At 53.8% G+C, this 8239-nt stretch overlaps 1 long non-coding RNA gene across 2 annotated transcripts; it reads left to right on the plus strand.

Moving 5' to 3' along the window:
- The first annotated feature begins 3527 nt into the window (after nucleotides 1–3527).
- Nucleotides 3528–7588, plus strand: LOC135362282 (uncharacterized). 2 transcript variants are annotated; one of them, XR_010406799.1, is made up of 3 exons: nucleotides 3528–3776; nucleotides 4643–4782; nucleotides 6089–7588. It is a non-coding gene; the product is annotated as an uncharacterized LOC135362282 (long non-coding RNA). The 2 variants fall into 2 exon arrangements; XR_010406793.1 differs by having other exon boundaries at nucleotides 6221–7587.
- Nucleotides 7589–8239: the final 651 nt, after the last annotated feature.

Consider the following 8239-nt stretch of genomic DNA (forward strand, 5'->3'; position numbering starts at 1 on the left):
TTGGAGTTTAAGCTGACCTCTCGTCCAGGAGAGGTCCTCCCTCTCAGCTGCAGGAAAGAGGGCTGATGCCCCAGTGGCAGGAAGCAGTTCAAAATAGCCTGGGGGAGCAGTTGGAAAGGCTGTCCAAGCAGGAAATGCTTCGGGAGTGGGGAGGAGGGCTGCGGGTTCCCTCGGCAACGTGGTCCTCTTGGAGGCCCTTCCCCGGGCCCAAGGGGCCCCTGCGTCATGGGCACACAGTCCCACACAAGGACAGGTTCGTCGGTGACCGCGCACACTCATCAGTAGGAACTGCGGTGTGCACTCTGAGAAAAAGCTCAGGCTGTCACTAGGGCATATGAGAGGGGCCCGGGCCGACACAGCAGTGGGGACGCCTCCCTGAGCCGGGCCCAAAGGCCCTGGGGTCAGGGGTCGTTGCGGCAGACACCACGCGGTGCGTCCCCACGGTCTGTTCCCACCTGCTCTGTGGCCCACACTGTAAACACGGATGTTGGCACCTAAGAACTGCATTTCCCAGACTCCCTTACAGCGAGGGTCAAATTAGATTCCACCAATCAGGGGCACTCATGTGTGATTGGGAAGGCGAACAGGCCTTTGGGGTTTTCTGCTGGTAAGTGTGGTCGCGGAGATGTTGGGTCTCTGCAGTGATGCTCCAGGCTCCAGCTTCATGGGGCTCGACCAGCAGCTGTAGCAGCTGAAGCGGCTTCTGATTCCTGGAGCACAGCTGAAAGGCTCTGTTCCAGTGGTAGTTATGGTCGCCTATTCCACGATGGTAGCACAGCTGGGGCCGGGTTCTGCCCCGTGTTTTTCTGAGATCATCCTGGAGGCTCCACCAGCTTCTCCAAAGTAGCACCCAAGTCCCTGTATTAAATCTCCTCTCCTGCTTAAAATACCTAAAGTGACTTCTGTATCTATAACTGAGACACTAGGCAGGGAACAAAAGAATGGTCCAGATGAAGTGCCTGCCACGAGTGGGGCAGCCTTCTGCAGACAGAGAAGGGAAGTGGAGAGGCAGGGGGCCTAGATAGGAGCTACTACACGGTGTGACAAGAGCCTGAACTAAGGCAGGGACGGTGGGATGGAGCAGAAGGGAAGGGGAGGGGTGAAGAATAAGCCAGACTTAGTAACTGTGGGCATGAAGGTCTCTCCTTGGACCAATGAGATTCCATGACTCTTAGGAAGCAAATAAAGCAGTATGGTGCCACGGGGAGAGCATGGGCCTTGGGGACGCCAGGTAAGACAGCTAAAGACCCCCGACCTCATGTGGCTTATCTTCCGGCAAGGGACACAGATCAACAAGTGGATAAAATTATTTCCAAAAGTGACAAGTGCTGCCAAAAAGAGGGTAGCACTGGAATAAAAAGGGACAGGTTGGTGAAGAGAGGCCTCTCAGAGGAGGTGACAACTGGGTTGATAACTGAAGGATGAGGAGGCAGCCATGGGAGGATCTGAAGGAAGGACCGTCCAAGCAAAGGGAATAGGCAGTGCAAAGTTCTCAGCTCAGGAAGGGACATGACATGTCCAGGGAGCACACAGAGGCAGGACGGCTATGATAGATAAGCAAGAGAAAAAGGAGGAGACGGGGTCCCAGAGGAAGGCTGGAGAGGACATGAAAACTCTCAGTCAACCAGAACCTTTCATTAACCAGAATGTCCCACCCTCCACGTTCAAGCATTAATTTGGCAAATGAGTGAGTAATGTGTTAAAACTCGGATGTCCTAAGTTCTGGCTCCCTCAAGGGCCACCAGGAACCAGACAAATAGTAAGAAAGATGTGCAGTAGAGGAGGGGACCAAAATCAAATAAAGAACTACTGGCTACCAAACACCAGACAGAGAGGGCTAAACATCTCTCTCAGATGGAAGGAAGAAAAGGGACGGATGGGGGTGAAGGGAGAAATCTTCCAGAGGATTCCAGGTCAGATGCCAGATGAAGCAGGACTTTTCTGGTGGCAGGTGATGACCTAACCTCAACTGGCCTAACTAAAACGAGCATTATTGACATAAGTAGCTGAAAAACCCAGATGTGGATTAAGCCCAAATTTCTAAACACCATCACTGTTCCCAGTTCTTTCAGCTTAGCTCACCTTCTCTGGTGGCTTCACTCTCCTTCTGGTGGAGAGATGGCTGCCGTAGTTCCAGCCCCTACATCTATCTGCTCAGCCTACAGGCCATCAGAACCAGGAATGTCTCCGGTTGACTTGGATCAGGACCATCTCTGAGCCTATTGCGGTGGGCAGGGGAATGCAGGGCACTGGCTAGCCATGGCTGGGGGGGCCCACCCCAGAGCCAGCAGGCGGCAGCCCTAGGCAATCACATGGGCCCAGAGTGGGGGAGGGGAGGGTTCATTCCTAGGGTGAATGGGGTGAATTATCGAAAGAAGAGGGAATGGATGCTGGTCCACCAAGGACTTCCAACAAGAGCCACCAAAACTACACTACTACTACTACTACTACTACTAATCATCATCATCATCATCCTTACCCACTGAGCACTGGCTCCGCCTCTGAACCAGCCGAGTACTTTACATATATTACCTCAGGCAGTGCTCACAACCCCTTAAGGCAGGTGCTCTTCATTCCCTCAGCAAGAGTTGCTTATCAAGCACCTTCTAATGACCTTGCCTCCGTCCCAGGTGTCAGGGACACGGCCGTGAACAAAGCAGCAAGCCTCCCCACCTTCAACCTTCCATGCTGACATTCTAGCAAGAAGGAGCTACATAAGCAAAGTTCATGAAGGCTGGAAATGCCTGGGAGACACTGAAGCAGGAAGGGAAGCGGGGAGGGTTTAAACAAAGAAGGTGACATTTGAGGAGAACCTCAAAGGATGTGAGGAAGCAAACCTGGGTGGTACCTGAGGGGAGCACCTCCCAAGAAGAGGCAGCAACCATTGCAAGGGCCCTGGGGCAGGCCTGTGCCTGTGTGTATGAGGAGCAGGAAGAAGCCCCTGTGGAGGCGGGGTAGTGAGGGTGAATGGTAGGAAAGAAGAGAAAGGAGGAGAGGAGAAAGGACGGGAGGCTTTCCCTCTGGATGACACAGGAGCCTTGGGAGAGTTTTGAGCAAAGGGGAGACTGATTAAAGTGGGATCCTGCCACCTGCTGTGGGGAGAAGAGGTTGTGGTTGGAACACAAGGGACCCGTAGGCGGGAGGTGGGGACCCCAGGGAGGGCTGGGACTGGGTGGCAGCAAGGGGTCAGGCAAAGAGGCCAGATTTCATGCACTGTGAAGGCAGAGTGGGCAGGGGTTGTGGGCAGATTGGATAAGGGGGTGAGCGAAAGAGATGCCCATATACAGATGAGAAAACCGGAATAGGAGCTTAAGAAACTTGATCTGGGCTCTGAGTCCACCTTCGCAGGCTATGTGCAATCAGGGCACCTGCCTGGCTGTGGGGGCACCCAGAGGAAGGGGCTGCCTATTTCTAATTAGCTGGCAGTAGCCCTGTCTGCCTGTGAGAGGCAGGGTCCTGCGGCCTGACCCCACCGAGGACAGCAGCCTGCTCACAGGCAACCACTGACTATTCCTTTTGTCCCTTCTGGCTGGTGGTCCAGGCGGGCTGGGCCCAGCGGGGAGCCAAGGAGTAGAGGTTGCCCAGGCTCTCTGGAGAGAAACAGAGGGACAGAAAGCAGGGGCTGGTGTGTTTTTCAGGAAGGAAATCTTCGCTGCTGTAACAGTCTGGGAGTCTCGGCTCAGCCCAGCAGTCCAGCCCCGCCAGGAAGCGCCCCCTCCCGCCACGCTCGCTGGTCCCAGGCAAACACTTTAGAGGACAGGAAGGGGAGAGGTGAGGTGAGTATCAAAGCAGCTGTGGAATTCGGGGGCGGGCCGAGCAAGGGGGTCCTTGCCATCTTAAGTGCTGATGGTGACTTCCAAGACCCCAGACCGTGAGCAGCCTGTGGGCTGGGGATGGGTGGGGGGTGGGGCGGCCGGTCCCAGGGCCTGGCCCCACAATGCATCGCATTACCCCGGCCGGAATTCCTGCAGGACGCTTTGTTCTAGATGGCAGCCCTGCTAGGGCCATCAGGCCTGGGCCGTGGCCTGGGTGGCAGGCCAGAAAGAGGCCTCAGGAAGCCCTCAGCCGGTTATGGGGCTGGGCACTGCCCCACGGTCCTGCCAGCCCTTCTCCAGGCACCCTCCACCCCACCGGCGCCACAGCCCCCCTGGACCCCCCGCCCTGGAGCCGCCTGGAAACTGGGCCTGTTCCAGCCGGACAGGCTGTATTAACTCCAGCTGGGGGGCTTCGCTGAGGCCACCCCAGTTTCCTGCGGCATGCCCGCTGTCTACGACCGAGTCCACCCGTCCTGCTTCCCCATCCTCACCAAGCCTCCCCCTCTTCCTGCCCTGCCCCCCTCTCCCCCATGGCAACCTGCCCTGTGAGCATTCCCTGGATGGTTCACAGTGGAAAGTCTGCAGAACTGCTCCAGGCTGTGTGACATCAGGAAAGCAACTTAACCTCTCTGTGCTTCAGCTTCCTCTGCTTTACAGAAGGCTACAGGCTCCCGTGTAGATGCAGTAAAGCAGGGGCATCCAGGGGAGGAGAAACACTCAGCTTTGGGGAACTGATTCAGAATTATGCAATCAGAAAAATCCCGGGGAAAAGCATGTTAATTTCAGCCCTGAGTTTCAGCGTTACTTTGATTTGTGGCATTTTTTAGAACAAACATACACGGCACTTACTCAGTGCCGGGCACCGTTCTAAGCTCTTCGCCCGGACCGAGCTACCAGCAATGGCCGCAGCTTCACGCTTTGATGAGGAGGAGACTGAAGCACAGACGGGTGGACAAGAAGCCCAGAGGTGGGAAGTTGCAGAATTAGGATTCAACCGTGGTGTCCTGGCTCCAGGCCCGTGCTCATGAACAACACTTCGTACCCCCAAGTTCTTAGGGCCACGGAGGCCTCAAGCCTTCCCTTCCGCTGCCAACCGCAGAGGAGTAAAGCCCCCATGTTTGCAGAGAGAGAAGGTTACTCTTCAGAACTGTGTAAGGCGGAGGGGGGGGGGTGTAAAGGTGCCTGAGTGACAGTGTGTGTAGGTGAGTGCACGTGTGAGTGTGTGTGCGTTTGAGTGGGTTGTGGGTAGAAGTGTGTGGCGTGAGTGTGAGTGTGTGGTGTGTGTATGGGTGGATGTATGGACGTGCGGACATGTGGGTGTGCGTAGATGTGTGAGCGAGTATATTGTGCGCGCACCACGCATGTGTGCACGGCAGCCTGGGGAGCTCCTGAGAAGAGCTGGCGAGGAAAGAGGGAGTAGGGCAGGGGTGAGACTTTGGATGTGCCTGAGAAAATTAAAGAGCGATTAGTCAAAGCTGAATTGTTTTTCTAAACTCCTAATGCAAACAACATGTGGGGCAGCGCCCAGATGGTGCCCGGGAGCCCCTGACAGGGTCCTCAGGAAACAGGTGCTCTTGGAATGTTTCCTGCCGCTGGGCTGGGGCGGGCGACTGAGGTCGCCATGTTCTTTATTACCGTCAGGCAGGGCCCAGCTGCAGGCCCGTCCAGCTGGGTGGAAACCCACGGCCGCCGGTCACAACAATGCAGGCCTCAGCTGGGATGGGCCCCCCAGCTCTGCCAGGCCCGGCGTTGCCAGCCCGTATGAGGTGTGTCCTGGGCCAGGGTGATGGGGTGCGGGAGCCATGCTCTCTTGACTCCACGCAATTGCTTGCGAGACAGTGTGAGCATCTTTAATCTGGAAAGCTATTGCCAATTATTCGCTCTAAGTGTTGTACCAATGCATAGTACCAGCAGCAGTGAATGCTAGGAACTGTTTTCCTACACCTTCTACAAGCCTGGAGTATTCTCAATCTTTTTCATTCTTGTTAGTCTGATAGAGCAGGATGATATCTCCCAAGAAGAGGGGCACAATGATGCCTGTGTTTTAGCAAGATCATTAGGGGTGGCTAAATTGATGATAGACTGGGGTATAACTAGGATCCTGTTCAGTCTCACACACCACACAGCATATACTTCAGTGACTTAAATAAGGGTTTATTTATCTTACATAAGGAGAAATCCAAATGCTGTTGTTCAATGGCTGGAGCATGCCTGGGCTGAAATCTCTGTGAATCTCTTTCCTTATGGTCACAAGATGGATGCTGTCATTCCAGCCATTAGAACCACATTCAAGACAAGCAGAGCGAAGAACAAGGACGGGTTGAAGCTGAGTCCATCTCTCTTTATCAGGAAAGAAAAGCCCTCCTCAAAGCTACCCCAGCCAATTATCTGCTTCTATATCATAGGCAGAGGATGGGGATGGATGTTGGGCAACTGACCACTAGTGTCTGCCACGATGGATGCCAGCACCCCGGCTGCCAGACGTTGTTGCCGTGGGTCAGCCTGGGCCCAGCCCCACCTGGCCCCACTCAAGTGAGCCTCCAGCCACCCACCCACAGCCGTGGTTGGTCCTGCAACCAGCGAGAGTTCAGCCTGGAATGATACCAAGAGCTTTCTTCCAGCTCAAGGCAGGCCTCAAAAATTGTCTCCAAGCTTCTGGTGAGGGATACAAGGCAACTTCCTGCCCTGTGTGGGAGCCAGTTGGTTTGGTCTCAGGCTTCTAGAACATTCCATCTGCCTTGATCTCTGACATGGAAAGGAAGTCTAACCCTGTGTCCAGGAGACACACTGGCTCCCACCAGCCCTTTCCCAGTGTGGAATCCTGCCTTGAGCACCCATCCTGGCTGCACCACCTGGCTAACAAGCTTCTTCTCCGACCATCTGCTCTGCCTGTCCATCCCTCTCTCTTTCACGTGGCTTCCTGATACTTCCTGGACAGGTGTTGGCCATTCTGCCCTGGATATGGCTGTCTGCATGAGCTGGGGCTATCTTGCCATTGCCCCAAGCCTCTGGGCCCAGCCACACAGTCCCAGAATGCCATCATTCTTTCAGAAATATTTTTTAATCAGAAGAGTACGGGGGCACCTGGTGGCTCAGTTGGTTAAGCATCCAACTCTTGATTTCAGCTCAGGTCATGACCTCAGGGTCGTGAGATCAAGCCCCACATTAGCCTCCATGCTGAGTGTGAAGGCTGCTTAAGATTCTCTCTCCCTCTCTTTCTGCCCCTCCCCCACCCACTCACCTGCTTGTGCTCTCTCTCTCTCTCTCAAAACAAAAAACGAGTACAGGGGTGCCTGGGTGGCTCAGTCGTTAAGCATCTGCCTTCGGCTCAAGTCATGATCCCAGGGTCCTGGGATCAGGCCCTGCATCGGGCTCCCTGCTCGGTGGGAAGCCTGCTTCTCCCTCTCCCACTCCCCCTGCTTGTGTTCCCTCTCTCGCTGTGTCTCTCTCTGTCAAATAAGTAAATAAAAACTTTTAAAAAAAGAGTACATGGTGGGGAGAGGTGCCTGGCTGGCTCAGTCAGTGGAGTGTGTGACTCTTGATCTCAGGGTCATGAGTTCAAGCCCATGTTGGGTGTAGAGCCTACTTAAAAATAAAAGAGTACATGGGAATTCCATTTTTAGCAAAATGACAGTGAGCGATAGGCAGTCATCATTCTAATAATAGCCGACACTTACATAGCACTTACTACATCTGGACACCATTCTAAACATTTTATATGTTTGTTCACAGTTACCCTCTGTGGTGGGAATATCAGTCTTCCATTTTTCAGATGAGAAAACTGAGGCACAGAAAGGTTAAGTAGGCTGCTCAAGTCACACAGTTATGAGTAGCCTAGTATTTCCTAGAATTGGTTAAAGTATAATAAACATTCCTTTCAATGCACTGCAGATCTTGCAGGAAGAAAAAAAAGAAGGGGGGGAGGGAGGAAGGAAGGAAGGAAGGGAAATTCCTAAGGGTCAAAAGGGAAGGAGCATCAAAAAAGTGAAGTAAAACTCCCACCTCTTCAGTGTGGACTGTGCCCAGTGACTTCCTTCCAAAGAGTTCAGTGTGGGAAGGGGGAGAAAGAGTAACTTCACAGTGAAGACACCTAACGAGCATGACCTCAGCCAGGTGCTCAAGGTCAGGCACCGAGAGCGATATGTTACGTTTTGACGCATGCACCTGTGATACGATGTGATGATAAAGGCACTCCCTCGGTGGTCTTCCTCCCCAAACCTCTAACGCCAGTTAAACCACGGGCAAAACGTCAGACAAATCCCAACTGAGAGACGCCTTATGAAACACCTGACCAGGACCCGACAAAACTCTCAAGGTCACCAAAAAACAAGGAAAATCTGAGTGACTGTCATCGTCTAGAGGAGCTTCAGGAGACATGATAACTAAATGTCATAATCTCCTGGATGGGGTCCTGAGACAGAAAA

This window comes from Mirounga angustirostris, unplaced genomic scaffold, assembly GCF_029215605.1.
Source record: "Mirounga angustirostris isolate CCGP_5_RB_7025 unplaced genomic scaffold, mMirAng1.0.hap1 SCAF_1, whole genome shotgun sequence".
NCBI lineage: Eukaryota > Metazoa > Chordata > Mammalia > Carnivora > Phocidae > Mirounga > Mirounga angustirostris.